The following is a 21,039-nucleotide window of genomic DNA, read 5'->3' as shown; positions in this document are numbered from 1 at the left end:
AAGGAAACTTCATGGCTTGCTTAACCCTATTTGGAAATTTCCAACCCTTAACCCCCAAGGGGTTATTTTTTTCCCAGCACATTTTGCAGTATATTTTTTTTTAAATTGCTCTAACAGCCTTAAGTTTTGTCATAGAGAGGTCAGGTTGGTCTCATGCTCTTGGAAAATGCCTGAATTTTCTCAAAAAAATTATCAAAAAATATGAAAAAAAAAATTTTTTATAGCATTTTTTGCAAGGACGTACCGGTACGTCCACGGGGGTAAAGGGATGGCTTTTGTGAAACGTACCAGTACGTCCTTTGGGGATAAAAGGGTTAACTTGAGCATTCAGAGCATATTTTAATTATTCTTTTTTTTAATTCCAGATTTATACAAACAAAGAATAACCATTTCCGCGAACTGGAAGCTGAGGTTGATGAGCAGCGGTCTTTTATCCTAAGCAGCAAGATGAGAATGGTTTTCTCTCATGCCAAGATAAGTACTATACAGTATCCTGATTCAGTTTATATAGTATTATATGGAATTCAGTTTCAAATAGCCTTCAGGTTTTTGGTTGTGTCTGTAATATGAGTTATTATTATTATTATTTGCTAGGCTATAACCCTGATTGGAAAATTAAGATGCTATAAGCCCAGGGGCTGCGACAGGGAAAATAGCCTAGTGAGGAAAGGAAACAAGGAAAAATGAAATACAATATTTAATAATAGTAAAGTTTAAATAAATACCACAAATTGCGAAGGCAAGATTGGAATCTCACTTCAAAGAGAAGTCCCTACACAGCATAGGTATATTTAATTTTTTATTTCTGTATTGTATTTAGGGAAATCTTAATCATTATACTGAGGGGAAATTCAATGCAGTCAAGTATACGTGTTTGTAGTTTATTTATGGGTTGTGTTGTGTCTATTGAAAATACTGTTTAAATCTAAAAACTTTTTTTTATTATGGTATTGTGCCTGAATTTGCCTGTGATGTTTTGCCTGTTAGAGACAAAACAGTACTCTGAAAATGAGTCTTGAGTTTCATGGGAATTGGAGTGTAGGACGTGCATGATTTTAGACGAGACGTTCATATTTTGAAGACCCTTTATTATTCATTGTAGAATAGCTTAACGAATATGGGAGTCTGCAATTAGGCTGAGAATTAGGTAAAAGACAAGGCTTGCTACCTCATAGATGCATTTATATTGAAGATAGGATTTTCTTCATATTGAGAAAGATCAGAATTAGGAAGTATTCTGGTTTGAGAGTAAGTTGATTATTGTTTTTTTCTTTTTGCAGACCTTGTGAATGATGCCCCATTTGATTTATGACTGCCCCGGCCAGCAGTGAGTGTCTGCGAGAAAGTGAGGACTCTATATCGAACAACAGAAGTTAACGATTTCACCGTGGTTGCTCGTATGGAAAAGAAGCTTCGGTTCAGGGGAAATCACGTGATCATGAGACGTAGAAGAGATTACTGATGGAGATCCCATTGGAATAACAAAAATCCCATTTAGATGAATATGCCGTGGTAAGTAGTGTGGATGTGACTTATACAAGCTGTAAGCAAACACTGTGTTCCCTTTTCCATTTTATAATCTTTTGTTAGTATCAAAACATCTTTAAATATTTTGTGCTTCATAAACCCTTTTTTGTTCCTCCACACAATACAAACGTTCGACTTCGGTAAGGCTGGAAATGGCCGGTTAAACTTTTAACGAGGTATTACCGTAGTAATTGGCGGGTGGCAAGTAGGCCACCCCCAAGGTAGCAAAACATTTGCTTTGACTTAAGCCACTGAAGAGTAAAGACATACTTTTCGGTGTCATTGTGCTGTTGTGGCCTCTCCCCTGTGAGTGTGTTATTATCAGCCTGCACGATTCCAAAGAAGGTCTTCAAGTTCTCCCTTCTACCGTGTCGTCTTGGCTGAGTATTCGCCTTAACTTCTGAAGGAAAACGAGTAAAAGTAGTCCGGGAAGTCCGATCAACAGGTGTTACGCCCTACCGTTTCTCTCCCGTTGGAGAGACATTGCTGGTTGCAGTAGTTTCAGAAACCTCCCTTCTTGAGTGAGTTCTAAGTGTTGTCTAATGGCGGGAAAAAACATTGGTTTACACAACATTAAGGAGTGTCTTGATACTCGGTGGAGGTGTTTTCACACCAATTTCTTGTGCTGGGTTTAGTGCCAGTAGTGAAGGTTGAGAGTTGTCACATAATGGGAAAAAACATCTGTTCTCACAACTTACAGACTGAGCATACCACCACTGAATGGGAATGCAGGGCATTTCTATCCAGCAACTAGCATTCCCTTTATTCTGGCTCCATGGGAACAGGAATACTGGATGTAGTTTTTGAGAAACTTCAGGCATTTTCCAAGAGAATGAGACCAACCTGACCTCTCTATGACAAAAATTAAGGCTGTTAGAGCAATTTAAAAAAAATATACTGCAAAATGTGTTGGGGAAAAAATAACCCCTTGGGGGTTAAGGGTTGGAAATTTCCAAAGAGCCTGGGGGTAAAAGGGTTAAAAGTATGCCATAGTTGCTTCATTTCACCCTAAAAATGTCTGTTTCCATTAGGGAACTCCCACAGTTATTCAAGCTTCTCAGTCAGACCCACTTCAGATTGGCATCTGAAGTGCTTGCTCAGGCCTTATTCGTATTCATCCCAATTTTGTTGGGTATATATTGGCTGATGATTCTTGTCATGTGTTTTCATCTGAACTAACATTGACTAAACACATCCATATATACATACATACATATACCAAGGCACTTCCCCCAATTTTGGGGGGTAGCCAACATCAAACAAGTGAAACAAAAAAGGGGACCTCTCGTCTCTACGTTCCTCCCAGCCTGACAAGGGACTCAACAGAGTTTGGCTGGTACTGCTAGGGTGCCACAGCCCACCCTCCCCCGTTATCCACAACAGATGAAGCTTCATATCACTGAATCCCCTACTGCTGCAATCTCCGTGGTCATCTAAGGCACCGGAGGAAGCAGTAGGGCCTATTGGAACTGTGTCACAATTGCTCGCCATTCATTCCTATTTCTAAACACATTTGAAGAAAATGTTTTTTATGATATGAAACACTATTTTATTATTATTGCCATATGTTATTGAAATAATTATGACTTTAATATAAAAATATCATATCCAAGATACAGAGAAGTGTAATGGACTTTGTAGTACAGTATTACCTTTGATCGGGGAACGTATTGCTTAGTTCCAGAAAATTATTTTATTTTAAGTGTTGTTATTTCTGAACTTGAAAATGTCTCACACGATAGATTTCATGTTAATTAAAGATGGAATAGCTAGCGAGATAAACTTTAGAAAATCAGATAATCTTTTTTATGAAGATAAATTATACAGATTGGCATAGTAAATGATCAAGATATTATTGAAGATAGACAAGTTCAGTAATGCTATTGCTTATACATTTATGAAATAAAAGTCTTGAATGGAACTTGAGAGATTTATAAAAACAGAATTTTAACCCTTTTACCCCCAAAGGACGTACTGGTACGTTTCACAAAACTCATCCCTTTACCCCCATGGACGTACCAGTACGTCCTTGCAAAAAAATGCTATAACAATTTTTTTTTTTTTCATATTTTTAATAATTTTTTGAGAAAATTCAGGCATTTTCCAAGAGAATGAGACCAACCTGACCTCTCTATGACAAAAATTAAGGCTGTTAGAGCAATTTAAAAAATATATATATTGCAAAATGTGCTTGAAAAAAAAGCCTGGGGTGTTAAGGGTTGGAAAGTTCCTAATAGCGTTGGGGGTAAAAGGGTTAATTAAAGATGGAATAGCTAGCGAGATAAACTTTAGAAAATTAGATAATCTTTTTTATGAAGATAAATTATACAGATAGGCTTAGTAAATGATCAAGATATTATTGAAGATAGACAAGTTCAGTAATGCTATTGCTTATACATTTATGAAATAAAAGTCTTGAATGGAACTTGAGAGATTTATAAAAACAGAATTTTAACCCTTTTACCCCCAAAGGACGTACTGGTACGTTTCACAAAACTCATCCCTTTACCCCCATGGACGTACCAGTACGTCCTTGCAAAAAAATGCTATAACAATTTTTTTTTTTTTCATATTTTTAATAATTTTTTGAGAAAATTCAGGCATTTTCCAAGAGAATGAGACCAACCTGACCTCTCTATGACAAAAATTAAGGCTGTTAGAGCAATTTAAAAAATATATACTGTAAAATGTGCTTGGGAAAAAATAACCCCTTGGGGTGTTAAGGGTTGGAAATTTCCAAAGAGCCTGGGGGTAAAAGGGTTAATTGTTGGTTATGTATTGGTGATTGCATCATTTTCCGGATGACAGTACCTTTTTGCTCGCTTGCAAGCTCAGTTAGTAAGCCATTATGAATTTTCTTTGGGTAAAGACTAACACTTACTTTTATTACCCGGAATGTGATTCAATTGGCCATCTTTATCTGATACAGCAACAATAACAAAAATATTTATAAAGCAATATAAATATCCAGGGAGGTTCATAGAGACGCTTATTACAAAAATTTCCCATATATATTATTTTAAGATGTTTTTAAAAACATGGCTTGAATATTTAATTTTCTTTTTCAGATTACAGTATTGACTTCCGCATGAAGTTAAAGTATTGACGACACCGCTAAAGAATTGTTTGATGGAAATTACTGCTCGTTTACAAGGAACGCCATTGTTTTTTTGCCACATTATAATGACTAATTCTGTAATTTGCATGTGTGTGTATGATCGATGCATGATCGTCTGAATGTTAGTTATTTCACCGATGATCGATGATTATGTTGAGGAATTTATACATTCTTACATGAAAATTGTCTTTTGCAGCTTAATGACCAATGACTGAATGAGTATATTAACTGAACTGGGTCTTCATATTGATTGACAGGTGCTTTTTTATGTTCAATATTGATTTATTCTTCCTTTCCAAAGATCTAAGTCTGTGACCTAAACTGTTCTGTCAATATCATTATTATTTCTAGGCAAGCTACAACCCTGGCAAAATGCCTCAAGTCCAAGAGGGAGAAATGAGCTGGATATAATTAACTCTTTTACCCCCAAAGGATGTACTGGTACGTTTCACAAAACTCATCCATTTACCCCCATGGACGTACTGGTACGTCCTTGCAAAAAACTGCTATTAAAATTTTTTTTGCATATTTTTGATAATTTTTTGAGAAACTTCAGGCATTTTCCAAGAGAATGAGACCAACCTGACCTCTCTATGACAAAAATTAAGGCTGTTAGAGTAATTTAAAAAAAAAATATACTGCAAAATGTGCTTGAAAGAAAATAACCCCATGGGGGTTAAGGGTTGGAAATTTCCAAATAGCCTGGGGGTAAAAGGGTTAATGAATAAAGAATTGATGTTGTAAGATCAGTAACAACGTTTAAAGTAGATCAGTCTTATATACAATATGGAACTAAACATATCAACCGGGTCAACAGAAAAGCATATATACAAAAAGTTTGTTTTCAGTAGATTTTTTAAGTTCAAGGTTTAGTTGAAGGACTATTATAGGGTTTTAAAAATGGTTTCCCCAAGTTCATATAATTTCTTTTTATTTTAACATTTCCAGAGACACATACAGTACATACTTGATTTTATAATGTCAATCCCAGTTAGTTATCTTCAAAATACTATTTTGTGTAGAGTTTTCTCCTCCCAAATGATTTTAACTTTTAAGAAACTTTGGTTTATTTTTCAATGGGTTTGATGCGTATTTAGTATCTAGTTTCACAATTTTTTTTCTTAATAGAAAAATTTTCAACTTTGATAGAAAAAGATCAGGTGAATATGGATGAAAGTATTTTAGGTCCCAAGGATAGAATTGAATAGCAAAAATATAAGAGGAAAGCAACTCTTTGGTGTTGGAATACTCTAATTAGTATTTGTGGTAGAATGTGTTGTGAAAGATTTGAATGGGAGAATTTGTGTAATATATGAAAAAATTTGTAGAATTTTGTAAGGTTCTTGTTTCGTATTATTTGTATTTTGTGACAATATTGCTTGGTGAGAAATTATGTTCTAAAGGTTAAGAGATGCCAGCGAGCTTAAAACTTTTTATAGATTTCAAGGGATAAGGTAGTTTATCTTGTAAATATAATGTTCGCAATTATGGATACGTCAATGAAAATGATACAGCGTAGATTTGTTAGTATCAAATTTGTTGTAATTATGTAGCTGTCAACAACAAGTTTTGATTCAGTTTGAGACAATTACTCTCTGAGCCGTTCTTGAAAAATAAATCAGAATGCCGTGAAATTTTACTTGTATGGTCAGTTAGTTAGGAATAGTTTAACTTGATTCTTTCTGTATTCGGGATAGATACAGACAATTATTCGTTGAGCCGTTATTAAAAAATTAATCAGAATGCCGTGAAATTTTACTTGATCAGTAAGTTAGGAATAGTTTAACTTGATTCTTTCTGTATTCGGGATAGATACAGACAATTATTCTTTGAGCCGTTATTGAAAAATTAATCAGAATGCCGTGAAATTTTACTTTTTACGATCAGTAAGTTAGGAATAGTTTAATTTAATTCTGTCAGTTTTGCTGTTCCTATAAAGTAAGGGTTAGTTTCTTATTACTTCTTGGAGCTTTTCAGTTATATTTGTTATATTTTGCTTTATAATCAAGCTTTCTATTTTAATTTTTGAATGGTTAGTGAATCGTTTACTTATATCTCAAGTTAGCTGTAAAGAATTACATACAGTACATGATCATCTTAAGCTTCCAGCTTTAGGTATAGTGTTAGTCCCTTTTTTTTCTCGAATAGTTTTGTCTTTCAAAAAAGCTAGCCAATTTTATAAGACTCACGTTAGTCTTGAAGAAACACTCTTGAAGAATTTTGCAGAATCAGCTTTATTGAAATAACGAATGATATAGCCCTTGTATAATAGCACAAGAAGGAAAGCTTTTAAAATATTTTGTATTAAAGAATGAGTTATGATATAAGAAAATAAGGCTTGTTGAAAGCAATCTCCTTCACAGATTTAATATGTTAGTTTTTCACTTTACTAGCTGAGCGTAAAGAATACTGATAAGTTTATTAGTTTATTTCTTGTTTAAAATACTATTTTTTTTTCTTAATGAAAATCAATATTTCAAAAGCAAATATTTAGCCTCTAGATTCTAGTGCAGTGAGCCAACTTTATTTTTTTTTTCCTATTACAAACATGCTTTTTTGACATCAGGTTCTCTATAAAGAAGAATCTATAAACTGGGTATTTCAAGCTTTGTATAGACTCATAGAATTTCTATTAAGCCATCTTTTATTGACTTCTCATTATCATTGGTTTACTCCTAAAGCTCAGTTAATCAAAATCAAATTGGCACAGTATGTTCAAGGGTTTGTTATCCTTTGGGGCCTGGTTCTCGTGGATATCTCTTCTGTACTCGATTTCTTTAGACCGTTTTAAAAAGCTCGTTGGCATTCTCTGTACATTTAATGTCCACTGTATATTATGTTTAGCTTTTTTATTATTAGCAGGCAGAACACTTTGCTTTTCAAAGCTGTTGATCAATGTTGCAAAGATTCTATTTGAAACTTGTATTTGAATGTTTGAAAGTTAACAAGAATTTTCCTTGCTAGGAAGGTGAATCTGAATGAAATCAATAATTTTATGCATAGTATATTTATTTTAGTGTCTTAACCAGAATGCTTAGTCAAATATCTAGGCTATTTATTAGTCAGTCATCAGTAGGGAAATAGTTGAATAAGGTGAATAGTCAAGTTCTGTAAAGGGAAGTTTGAAAGTGTAACTATTAACTAATTTTAATTTGAACTACTTTGATTACGGGTTTGAATTCCATTTTAGTGGTTAAGTTCTATGGTTTTGCTGTCTTATTTTGTTTTCAAAGCTTTTGTTATATATTTTTTACTTTCAAAAGTGATTTTTTTTTAATGTTTGACAGTTTCCTTGTCTATTTTTAGGAGTAAAAAGATTATTTATTTTACTTTCAAAAGTAATTTTTTTTAACGTTTGACAGCTTCCGTGTATTTTCTGGAGAAAAAGATAATTTTTTTTACATTCAAAAGTAATTTTTTAAATTTTTGACAGTTTCCTTGTCTATTTTTTGGAGTGAAAAGATTATTTATTTTACTTTAAAAAGTAATTTTTTTAATGTTTAACAGCTTCCTTGTCTAGTTTTTGGAGTGAAAAGATTATTTATTTTACTTTAAAAAGTAATTTTTTTAATGTTTGACAGCTTCCTTGTCTAGTTTTTGGAGTTAATAAGATTATTTTTCCTTTGTTACATACTGCAAATATGTTCTGCCTGTTAATAATTATAATAGGATTTTTTATGTTTAGGATGTTCTATAGTATCCCATTGCAGCATTGACCAGATCTTTGAATTCTGTTGAAAAGGGAAATTTTAGTGGATGTTTTTTTCGTTGCAAGGATAAGTATTAGTTTTTCTTGTAGTCTTAAAAAGGCGTTTGTTCATGCGAAAAGAAGTTGGTTTTATTAGGCTTTTTTTTCTAGATTATGTAGAGAAAATCTCACGATGAAGTGCTAGTGAAAAGATAAAGATATGGAAATGGTAGTTCACAGGTTAAAAAACTCCCAATTTTCAAGGCGAACCAGAAATTCCCATTTTTTTTTTTTTCAATCCAATTGTCTAAGTGGCACTGATATTAGGTATTATTATTATTACTAGCCAAGCTACAACCCTAGTTGGAAAAGCAAGATGCTATAATTCCAAGGGCTCCAATAGGGAAAAATAGCCCAGTGAGGAAATAAATAAGGAAATAAATAAATGATGACACCAAATTAACAATAAATCATTCTAAAAACAGTAACAACGTCAAAACAGATATGTCATTTATAAACTATAAAAAGACTTTTGGTCTTCATGCTTTAACTTATGAGTCTAAAATTTAATGATGGGTGTAGATTTGTTTGATTTTTGCTAGATTGTTCAAGCATAGGCTGTGCTACTGGGTCTTTTTTTTTATACATAGATTTTGTTACTGAAAGGTTTTGTGCCTTATATTTTGTCACCCATCAAAATGTTAGTCCAATGAAATGATAGAATATTTAGGGTGATTCTATATTTGCTTTTGATTAAACTCTCAGGATATTTTTGTGGAAATCAGTAAGTTTCTGTCATCGTACGATTGTTACTTTATGAATCTCTTGCTCCGTTTCAGATAGAAAAAGGCTTCAGTAATGCAGTAGCTTCAGTGTATTGATTTATTTAGCAAAAGCATTTCTTATCCAAGTCATTCAATCAAATTTGTTTATTAGATACCAGGTAATAGTCTTTAAGATAAGGTGAAAGACCTTTTTAGGAAATTTCATACTTAATTAGTAGCCGTAATTTATGCTGTGAACCTTTAGGTTTAAAAAGGATATGATTATTATGAATATTATATGCTTAAAAGCCTCCTACAGTAAAGAATTTGGTCATTGCTGCAGTGTGGGTTTCTAGTGGTTTATTTATATTATTGTACAATTCAAAAGGTATTGTGACTTTAGTTTTACTTTTTTTAGCCCTTTTACCCCAATGGACGTACTGGTACGTTTCACAAAACTCATCCCTTTACCCCCAAGGATGTACCGGTACGTCCTTGCAAAAAACTGCTATTTACATTTTTTTTTACATATTTTTGATAACTTTATGAGAAACTTCTGGCATTTTCCAAAAGAATGAGACCAACCTGACCTCTCTATGGTGAAAATTAAGGCTGTTAGAGCAATTTAAAAGAAATATATTGCAAAATGTGCTTGAAAAAGAAAATGCCTTGAGGTTAAGGGTTGGAAAGTTCCAAATAGCTTAGGGGTAAAAGGGTTGATGAGAACTTTTATCTAAAGTCACTTAATTATGTTTTGATATCTGACATCTGTAATTTCTTTTGATATAAGACTGGTTTTCCACATTTAGTTTAGATTGAGAATTATTTGTTGTAGGGGAGTCAGCATTATGAAGCTTCATCTGTGGTGGAAATGTGGGAGGTTGGGCTGTGGCACCCTAGCAGTACCAGCTGAACTCGGTTGAGTCCCTGATTAGGCTGAAGGAACATAGAGAGTAGAGGTCCCCTTTTTGTTTTGTTTTATTGTTGGTGTCAGCTACCCCCCAAAATTGGGGGAAGTGCCTTGGTATATGGATGGATGGATATGTCTATGATGGGAAAGAATGAGAAGCAGTAACTAAAATATGAATAGATATGAAAATAGCAGGACTATATAGACTCAAAAGAATATATATTGAGAAAATGGATGAAGACAAATCTTTTCATGAGTAACTACTTAAAGGGGAAATCTGATATCACTTTTTTTTATTCTGTTTTGATATTCCCACAAGTTAGCCAGGAAAATAATATTTCTCAGTTTTGTATTAAATGAAGAAAGTTAATAGTAAAGTCTTAGGTAATTTTTTTTATATGTATTAAAGGGATTTTGACGAAGGAAAAATCTATTTCTGGGGAGAGGAGTGGTGGGTGTCGGTGGAGTAGTCCAACTGTATTCTCTAGGGCCTGTCACGGCCCTCCCCTTTGATGAAGGGATTATCTAAATGGAAGACAGCCTGTGAATAGTGGTTTACACACGCCCTTGTTAAATACACGACACCAACTAGATGTTCGCGCGAGGGTTGTAACCTCTGCATTCCATGCTTTTATCTTTCTCTAGTATATTTAGAAGGTTTATATTAGAAAAGTGTAAAGAAGGACCCTTTTCACCGGCTGTCACAGATCGACCCATACAAATGTGATAGTAATGATGAGTTAGGTGAAAATTATATAGGTAGCTGTACAATATGGCATTTATATTCTTAGTTCAGAGTAAACATGCCTGAAAATATTTCTGACAGTCAAGTTTTATAGCCATGAAGGGAATGTTAGTAAGATGAACGTAGGATGTAAGGTTCTGAATTATAATAATTTTAGGTATAGTGGGATATATGTAACAGATCACTTTTTAATAAGTTCATTTTGAGAATTAATCAAATGTCTTACCATTGGGTTGAGCACGATCCCAGTCTTATGTCAAAAGGAAATCCTTTATGTAACTGACTTTGCCCATTGTATCGAATCTAAAGTTAAAGTTATCTTCCAGATGTAGATATTGAATTGGAAAGAAAAAAATAAAGGCTTCGGCCCACACTTAAGGGGCTGAGCTTACGGAACTAGAACTTCATTGGTGCTACTGAAGACCTCCCTCCCTGCTTGCCAGAGGCCATGCAGTCGTCAAACGGTCCCAGAGTTACTCCCGTGGCAATGGTACGTGTTTTCTCTTGAAAAGGAAATAATTTATTTGACAACTCTTTGGTTACTGGGAGCATTCTTTCACTTTGTCATCTTCCAGTTGGTTTTTATTTGCTGAAATGGGTTATCTCGGTTGAAATTGATAAGAATGTAGAGAAAGTTATAGCTTGAGATTATGCTGCTGATTTTATCCTTTGTATAAAGTTTAACTTAGATGAATTATAGTTCTTAAAGGTGTTTTTTAAATGTCACAACAAAAGGTAATCTTGAACTTGGGAGGACTTGAGGAAAATTAGGTGTCACAATTGTAATTTGCACGACTCATGATTTTCAAGTTCCATTTCACTAATGTAAAGTAAAATTGCATTTTGAAATTATGACTGGTTCAATAAGTGGAAATAGATTTGTGTAACTATTCAGTGATGATAGACCATCTTTGGCAATGCTGTTTTGTATTCCTATCAAGGAAGTTAGATCATTCAAATTAATTGCCTACTTGCATTGTGATGAATGAAAAGAATACAGTAGATTGAAAGTATTTATAACCTATTTGGGTTACTTTATGATAGAATTGAAGGCTTCTTCCTTACCAGATGTCTGCTAAGGTGATTACAGTTTTGCTGTATAACCTGATTCCTATAGTGTATGTATAAAATAGATTGAAAGTCCAGCTTTATGAAAATAGTCTTCAGAAAGCAAAGGAATTAGCCGTAGGTCTTCTACATTACTTTTAGAGTGAAAATGCTTCTATAAGTTTTAAATATTCTGCTATTCAGATGCCAAATTGCCAAAATATAAATTTGTTTTAAATAGGACTTTATTTGTCAGGCAATTAGCCCTGTATGTATAAGTAAATGGTGGATTACAAGGGAATATTTTTCTACTTTTTGTGAGAAATGTCTTTGTTAATTAGATCTGAACATAACATTTGGTGTGTGCTCAATTACATGTAAGAATTTTGGAATGTAGCATTACTTTTAGGTGAAAACATAACAGTTAAATAATCTTTTTATACAATTACATCTGAAGAAATGAAAAGCAAAGAATGTGAATTTAAGAGTTATTAATTCTAGGACTTTTGTTATTTATAGGTGTAACGTTTCCCACGAAGGACATAGAAGAGTTTGGGTACATTTTCCTTTATATTTAGGTCTTTTAAAAACTTCCAAGAAAGGAGTCCGGTATCACCCTGTACATGTCTTATTCTCACCATGTGTGATCTTCCTTTATGGGTAATTGAGTGAGGGAAAGTGACCAAGCATCTTGGTCGTATCATTTCACCCTGAGATGATGCAACAACTTTTTCATTATATGAATTTTCATCTGGACATGTATTCGAATTTCCTGCAAACTGTATAAAAAGTTGAAGCATATTGGCATGTTAATTCTGAGTAGACTCATTGTTTTGAAGGTAATTGGTTTTTGTTCCTGGAAACAATGTAGACATTATCGTCTTGTGAAATACCACGAAAGCTTAAAATACCGACGTCAGTGTCATGTTTTGAGGTATTTTAATAGATGGGGGATGCTTTTGTATGTTGCTAATGTGTAGTGAGGGAATATTAAAAAGCTAAGCTGTAAACCCTTCAAGAAAATGTTCCCTGTATGTTTGATTTTAGCCGGTCTGCTTTAATCTCAAATCGGTGATTTATTTGCAAATCTACATGCAATGTGGAGAGAGTATAATCTTCAATATTGCATTTCTTTGGTAGTCATTGTTGGAGATTTTGTCATGGCCAGGTTACTTAGATTGGCAAATGTGATAGTCGGATGCTTTGAGGGATTGAGTTGTTGCATGTTTCTGCCAGTGGATAAAACATACTGTACTTTGGAATCCAGTAAGGCCATACTTTAAGCTGAGGTTATAAAATGGCAACTGCTGAAGCTGTTTATTTTGTTCTTATGCCGTTAGTTTTTATAACACGAGAAGTTGATAATGAACAGAAATCCATTGAAAATAACTGTATTAGACATAAACTCACTCTTAAGATTTTTTTTTTATAACACAAGAAGTTGATAATGAACAGAAATCCATTGAAAATAACTGTATTAGACATAAACTCACTCTTAAGATTTTTTGAAGCAGAGGAGTTGGTAAAGAATTTTTTTTAATAAGATTGAGGTAGATGCCAGATTGATAAGGTTATGATGGGGATTGGTTTTATTTGGTAATCATTAGTCAGATCCATTCTGTCACTTTATTGTGCAATTTACAGGGCTCCAAATAGCCGAAAAGACAATTGTCTCTTTTATGATTTATAAAGTAGGTTATCAAGATATGTCATTGTACAGTGTTGCTATACCGCACTCGCATAGGACTTACACAAGGATTTCTCTTAAGAAAATTATAATAGAATGAGGTAAATTAAGTCAGAAGAGACTGAAGGGAACCAATGACAGGTACAATACAGAAGGGTATATATAGTGTTGATTATATTATAGCTAGTATCGAGATAGAACTCTAGGCTATCTGAATATTGAACCATTTGGAAAATTGGTAAATAAGTCCTTCGGCTCCCTGTTCTGGGGCAGGAGTTCCTCCATAAGAGAAGGCCTTGCGGCTCTTTCTTGCCTGAGAGGACGTTGATCCTCTCCGGATGGAGTAATCATATTGAGAAGATTTGGACTTCATGAGAAGAGTTGAGGCATAGTTGGATAGAAAACTTAGCATGGAAGCAGCAAGATAAAAACCTGTAGGAATGGTAGAGAAGGCGAAAAAAAGTTTGTCTAGATAAGGCAAAAATTCAGAGCAAAATTACACTAGACAGGAGACAATAACTCATTCTGAGATGTTGATAGACAATCAAAATTCAAGATAACCCAAATTATTTGTTAAAAGTTGTTATCTCATCCATTTTATTGAGGCTGTTAGTGTTAGTAACTTGCATACGCTGAAGAGAAAGATGCCACAGTACAAAAAGGAAGAGTACTAAATACTGCAGATTCATTGAGCTTTAGCATTTGTAAAGTGCAGAACTTAGGAAATTTTTCCATGATGATGTGAAAGTAATTTACCATTTATTCAAGACTAATTTCATTTTATGACATACTGTAATGGCTTTAACTTAATAGTAAAGGATTCCAAAGTACACCCATTGTTTTGGTTGAAATAAGTGACACTGAGAGCATGCAAGATTGTTAACCCTTTTACCCCCACCATAAGGTTAGATTTCGAGCACATTTTGCTATATGATTTTTTTAAATTGCTCTAAAAAGCTTAATCTTAGTCCTAGAGAGGTCAGGTTGGTCTCGTTCTTTTGGAAAATGCCTGAAGTTTCTCATAAAATTATCAAAAATATGTAATTAACAGTGTTTTGCAAGAACGTACCGGTACGTCCTTTGGGGGTTAAAGGGTTAAGACGAAAGCAGGATTGCATAAACTTTGCAATGTTCTGTCTTTAGTATCTGTTGAGAGGTTTTGTGTGGTAATACTTAACTTACTCTTTTTAGGAGAAGTTCTTGTAGAATTCAATTTCTTGTCGTAGCTTTGGTTGCTGCTAAGTATCAGAACTGAGATTACAGTGTATTTTTTTGGAGACAGTAATGGGAAATGTATCTTCGCATTTACCTTGGATACTGTATTTCTACTGTCAGTCTTTGTTCAGGAATTTGGTATTCACTTCTGGCATTCATGAGTTCTTTTGTGTTTTAGAATCCAAAGTTTATAAAGCAATGTGTCGTATCTTTATTTTCAAGAGTATTTTATGTATATCACAACTTATAAAATGGCTATCACAAGATTCACTTAACTCCAAGAATGACTAGAAGTTTTCTTGCTTGCATTGCATTCATAAATCTGTTCACTGTTTCGAAGGATTCAATCTGCCTCTCGTAAATTCACCCAATATTTCTTTCTAGAAGTGGTCATCAGGCTGCTATAGATGGATTTTTACTTTTTGGGGGGTTAAAATGCTTTGGGGTCTCCAAAGATTTTCCTGTTTAAGGCTAGAACAGGGAATCCAATAAGACCTGAACCTTAATTTACTTTGTTTTTTTATTCCAGTTAGGAGATTGTTTTTGTGCTAAATCTATTCTAAACAACTTTCCCATCGATTTGAAAGATTAGTTTGGTTAATTTAATTTCCGCATTTTACCTGGACTTATTCCACTCTGGTGTGGGGGATTTGTTTTTGCTTCAATCATTAAAACTTTCTGTCTTATCTAAAAGTTCAATTTGTGGTAATGAAAGGTTCATATTTCACCATGGGTTTCTTTCTGTTTTCTGAAGGATTGATTTTGTGGTTAATCCTTGTAAATCTATGTTGGATTTGAATTTGTTTTATGTAAAATATCAGGATGCACCTTGCATTGATAAATCCCTGCTGAATTTCTTGCAGATCTAAGGAATTTACCTTAGGGATCCATTATGAAAATGGTCAAAGTTGACTTTAAGGTATTTTGATATACTCATTTATCTTTGCTTTTTCTATATTCCTCTCATGTATATCTGCTCTGATGTGAACCCTCCATGTGTTGGATGGTTTTCTTATTTCTTTGTAAGATTTCTTTCCTTTCATGTGTCAGTGCAATGCAGTTAAGAATGCCCCACAGGAATAACATTCCCCTACTCTTATGTGGAACATGGGCAGTTGCATTGTCAATCCGTATGAAGAGTTACTGTACTTGAAGTTATCAAGAGGTTGCAAGAGCTCTTCACTGTGAATCAGGGATGAAAACGATGTCAAGCGCCATCAAGGGAATGCTTTTTTCGTGTCCATTTTAAAGCTTCCATTCAAGAGTCTCTCATCTGATCAGTTCCTCCATTTGTCTTTTGAACGGAAGTCAAAACTTGACTCACTGCCACTCGGTGTCACTTCTTTGGACATTCCTCTCATTAACTCTTCACCTGTATGCTGGGCCACTTTGAAACCAGTTTTGTATCTTGATTTCTGGTCCCTGTCTACAATAAGGGATACCGATTTTTGTACAGACTTCTAATTTCTTCATCAGGAAGATCTTACTTCCTACGTCTTTAGTGTCCCCTCCGTATTTCTGGTAAGTTCCAGAGCATCTGTTATATCCAAGAATTCTTGTGTCTTTTTTGTACATATCACAAGGTGTTTTCCACTTGTGTTGAATCAAAGCAAAATAGCACTCAATTTTCCTTGTATTTGAAAGGTTTTGATTTGTAAAGGACTTGGTATTTTTAGTATTTAATCTATGAAAGGCTGTACTTTGGTTAGTATTTGGAACTGATCGAATATTGCTATTAGATGAATATTGTCTTTTGATAGCATTGAATTTTGAGCAGCTCATATGCTCTGACTTAGGCATTGCTGTTGGATTGGATGGGTAACTTGTATCTGGATTAGATAGGAGGATAGTTGGTGATGTTTGTAACTCCCTTGTACAGCTTTGAGTCCTAGCTGAAGGTAAATGATCTAAGGTGATTACCATTGATGTTAAATTCTCTGTAGCTCAATGAGGCAGGTGACAACGGAAGTTCTTTTTTCTGGATAATTTGTTAAGTGATGCATGTTCTATGACAAGTAGATAGGTTATTCCCGACTTGGTATGGAGTCGGAAAGGAGAAAAAAAACAAGGTTCTTCCTCTGGTATTTTCAAGATACATTGCTCTTGTTACTGGTCGTCATTATTGTGAAATGTACTGGCGGGCATTGTTCTTGTCATGAAGCTGTAGGATAATACATGATGCTATTACTGCTGTGGATTTTCAGGGATTTTTCTCCTGCACTTGCAGGATTTTTTTATGGATTTATTTCATCCTAGTTTTGCAGATTTAATTCATGGCTGGTTACCTTAGACTGAAATCTAAGTTTGTGTTTTTAGTGATGGTTTAAAGGTGAAGATTTTATGCCTCTGTATCACTTGGGAAATATTGTAACACTGTCATATTACACTTCCGTCTTTCATAAAGTAGACTTCTCAAATCAGTCTGCAACAATAAGGTCAACTTTAATGGTAATTGCTATATAATTGAGATCAGGTTCTTCACCTGTACGTCTGGGAATCCAATTTTCTTTGACTATTCTGTCATTTTTGCTGTTTGTTTGTGCTCTGAATATGGTGTTTCTATTTTGCTATGAATATGCTATCCATTTTATATTCCCTGGATAACTTATTAATTTTTCTACCCTTAGTATGATATTAATTTTCTGTTCCCTGAAAATGCTATTTGTCGCATCCTGTCTTGGGTTTAGTTTGTGAGTTATTAAATTAAACTTGAGTTGTTATAGCTTTCTTCTCATTGATTAAAGATTGCTCTATTATATGGTGATTGCTACCAGGTTTGTTTGGGTTAGAGGAATTGTCTGCAGTCACTGTTTCTCATAAATAAAAATGAGACTGCTAAAACAGGGCTCTGATCAGCTGACCTACTATTTCAGCAGGCATTGGTGAATAATGCACCAATGTTAACTTTGCTGCGCATTATTTTTACTTAAGTATACTGCATCTTGTTTGTTGAAAGTGTAGTGTTGTTAATTGCTACGCAAAACAATTTTGATGGTCATATGAACTCTGCATATTGAATGAGGTTTTATAAGGGCAGAAATATTATTATACATCTTAATTTTTCCCTGCTGTTGAGTCTTTTGATGGTGCTATTGTCCCTCAAGTTGGTATGTAAAGGCATCAAGCTTTTTTTAGTAACGCATTCCCAAAATTTTTCTTTGATTTGCCAAGGGTTGGCTTCACAACCTTGCTACATTTCTAGCAAATCTGCTCTCATGCTTGTTGTTCAATACCTGTGCTCATTTGTGTTTGCTAGGTCTGCAGAACGCTACAGTAATCTTGCTTGTCAAGTAAAGTGATGCATTACAGAGCAATTGATCCTCTTGGTTTCTTATCTCTCCATTTTATATTCCTTCATTTTGCCCCAGTGCTGTTTCACCTGAATTCATAAATCCAAATCTCATCTTTACTCCAAGATAGGAGTTAAGGATTTTTTAAGCTGGATTTTGTATTTTCATTGCTTTTATTTTGTTGGTATCAAATTGATTTGGATGGTCTTTGTGCTTTTATCTATTGGAGACAGGGACTTAAGCATTTCCCTACAAAAAGGAAAGACATGGAATACTACCTAGTGGTCAGAATGAATGGGAATCTTTTATTGGATCTTTAGATACATTACCATTTGATTACTGTAGTCTTTGCTCATTGGACTTAGTCTTTTTTTGCTTTGAATGCCTAGGTTAATCAGTTACCATTCTTTGACCTAAACCAGTCGCTGTTCTCTTTGTACTATTGGTAATATTTTGTCCATTTGTTTGTTGCTGTTTGATGAATATGGTAAAAATAATAGATAATTGGGTTCATTCATAGCAAGTTCATTTGCAACGATAGATGAATATGGTAAAAATAATAGATAATTGGGTTCATTCATAGCAAGTTCATTTGCAACGATAGAGGATTTTGTCTCCAATGATGTAGGCCATAGCTATTTGGAATTTGCTGTTGTTTTGGTCTATTGGGGTGAAGATAGGTGAAAGGTATTCAAATTTATACAGTATTAAGAACAACCAATGATTGAAAATGGGCATTTACAGCAAGATGCATAATTCAAAACACATTTAAAGAAATTTTGCCTTTTGGTGTACAGAAATTGCAGGAAATAACTTTATTATGTCCAGAGGTTTTCATATAATGTAAAGGTCAGGTAGCAATTGCCTGCCAAGGAAGGTATTTGACTGCTTGCCTTATGGTATCTAGGATTACCTTAGTGCCATAGGCTCGTCTCTCAAAGCCTTGCCTTGGTAGGTACGCTGCCTGTGCTAACTCGTTGGTGCAGGGGAATGCAACACTAGTTCGATCTGCCGTCTCGCCTGGGGTGAGGTTAGCGGGCGTCAGGGTAGTACCCTGCATTGATGTCATCCCCTTTTCCAAAGTCTTTTGCTCATTCAAGAGGCATCGCATGGAAGGTGTTTCTCGGACGTGTATTTGGTCTTACTGCTTTCTTGGAAGTTTTTAAAACCTGGTATAATGAACTGTGCTCGAAATAATGACTCATGCCTTCGTTCGTTGGTGACTTGTCACATTCAAGTAAATTACAAATGTCTGAACGTTAATGATGATTCATTCACATTCAAGTTGCTTTTCATTATTTCTACTGATGCAAGTGTATAAATAGAATGTTAACTTTTGTGTAATTCACATCAATGAATACTACATTACTTGATTCATACTTTTAACTGAGCACACACTCAGTTGTTCATATTCAGAACAAATTAGACAATTACATTTGCTTGAAAAGTAGTGAAATAATTTCATTTGTAATCAAACATCTGGTTGTACATGCTGGGAAAATGTTTGCTCTGACCTTGAAGTCACATTTAAAATATATTCTTAGTTTGGTAAATTTGTCTTTTATTTAGTTAGAATTTATCCTGCTTATCCAAGTATTATTAATCTGAAAGGAACGTAAAACTTACGGCTAATGTTAATGCTTCTTGAACATGCTATATTCTGAAACTGGACTTATATTCTATGGTATGCATTGCAGTATGGAATTAGGGATATGCAACAAAAATGAAATTCCAACCCCCTAGTGTCTTTTAAAGAAGATAGCTTTCAATTATATGGTATCAATACCCAGACACTCATCTTATGCAACATACTTTCCATGTACGGTATTCCTTCAGATCATGATGTAAAGTAAGAGTTAGTTTGATGGTCTTCTTCAAAAGGAGTATGAAAATGGTTTTGACTAAGATGGTCTTAGGGAACTGAATAGGTAAAACAATCTAAATTCAATGTCCAGTCATGATTTTAAAATTCAAATTTACTTGTTAGTGAAGTAGAACTTTTGAAAATCAAGCCATTGGGCAAAATACAAGTGTGACTTAAAGAATTTTCTCAAGTACTGGGTTCAAGATTACCTCTTCCACTGTAACATTTTGATCACCTTTAAGAATCTCATCTAAGTCAGAACTTTTATGTGAAGGATAAAAGATTGGCAGTATTGTCCCAAACTATAATCACATTCTTATCTTCCTAAGATAACTCATTTCAGTTAATATTAACCAACACTGGAAGATGACTTAGTGACAGAATGCTTCCAGTTACCAAGCAGTTTTCAAATTAATTTTCCATTCAGGAGAAATACACACACCACAGTTGCCATGGTAGTTATACTCTGGAATTGTTTAGACTACTGTATGAGTTCTCTGGGTTGCAGGGCAACAAGGGAAGGTCTCTTAGCACCAGGAAATCATTCTGTAAGGTCAGCCCTTTTTTGGGGGGGGACACTAATGTATTGTATAAATTTTTTTTAAATAAAGTATTTTGTAATATAAGAAATTAAAGTTTTTTCTTGTCTTTGTACACATACACATCAAAGAAATGAAACAAAAAAAATATGAGAAATAAAAGTTTTTTTCTTGTCAACTTATGAATTTTATTGGTCCTCTTAAACATACATTTTTATTATACATTTTTTTATCTTGCATAGTATTTTTAGTTGGTCAAATTTCATATGAATAATTTTTACTCTATAAGCAAAAAGCATGATACAATGGTAACAATGGGGTCATGATAAAATGAACAATTAAATCCATAGAAATTGAATATGTAAAATCCCTAAAGTTCCTGGAGTGTCATGGAACTCCCAAATTTATTTTGAAATGTACTGTCCTCATTGTGGCCGAGTGTTAATCACTTTGAAGTGATTTGATTACTTGAAGCTGTGAGGAACTGCAGTACATTTCTATTTATTCTCTTTAAATTATAATAATGTATCAGATGTCTGTCCATCATAAGGTTAAGTTAAAAATATTTAAACAAAATATAACAAGTAAATGAAATCTAATGAGTTGAAATAGATTGAAACTTTCTGCTGAAAACATAGTCGTCTT

At 34.0% G+C, this 21,039-nt stretch overlaps 1 long non-coding RNA gene across 1 annotated transcript; it reads left to right on the top strand.

Moving 5' to 3' along the window:
• Positions 1-494: 494 nt before the first annotated feature.
• On the top strand, positions 495-20,502 carry LOC137636917 (uncharacterized). The gene is made up of 3 exons (XR_011043292.1): positions 495-785; positions 1,281-1,512; positions 4,596-20,502. It is a non-coding gene; the product is annotated as an uncharacterized lncRNA (long non-coding RNA).
• The last annotated feature ends 537 nt before the right edge of the window (positions 20,503-21,039 follow it).

This window comes from Palaemon carinicauda, unplaced genomic scaffold (assembly GCF_036898095.1).
Source record: "Palaemon carinicauda isolate YSFRI2023 unplaced genomic scaffold, ASM3689809v2 scaffold442, whole genome shotgun sequence".
Classification (NCBI taxonomy): domain Eukaryota; kingdom Metazoa; phylum Arthropoda; class Malacostraca; order Decapoda; family Palaemonidae; genus Palaemon; species Palaemon carinicauda.
The sequence above is the reverse complement of the archived record's forward strand: the minus strand, read 5'-3'. Positions and strand labels throughout refer to the sequence as shown.